Source organism: Daktulosphaira vitifoliae, unplaced genomic scaffold (genome assembly GCF_025091365.1).
Source record: "Daktulosphaira vitifoliae isolate Bord-2020 unplaced genomic scaffold, ASM2509136v1 Scaffold_1, whole genome shotgun sequence".
Classification (NCBI taxonomy): Eukaryota; Metazoa; Arthropoda; class Insecta; order Hemiptera; family Phylloxeridae; genus Daktulosphaira; species Daktulosphaira vitifoliae.
The window spans coordinates 74,803,067-74,803,479 of NW_026099572.1; positions in this window are offsets into that span (position 1 = coordinate 74,803,067).

Here is a 413-nt window from a genome sequence, read left to right on the forward strand (position 1 = left end):
TCTAATTTTCTAAACTGATAAACTATAAAATAAATTTAAAAATTAACTACAAGTTCAGAATATTTCCGTTGTTATTATATTTTTGCTACGAGTATTTTTGTTATCTAAATGACCCAATGAAATCCAAATAATTTCTAGAAATCTCTGATAAAATGTAGATAAATAAGTGTTGTCGAATCCTATCAAATTATCTTCAATTTTGTTATTTATTTAAAATACCATTTATTTTATAGTAAATAAATATAATATATTATAAAAAAAGTTAATACCAATATATTAGGCATTTTTTTTAAGTCGGGGGGTGTCCAGACATGGAGGACGCCCCCCCAAAATACGTCACTGGTCCCCACTATGCTGGATTTTTAAAAATAATTTTTACAATTTAGGACTATATAAAAAACATATTTTTTTAT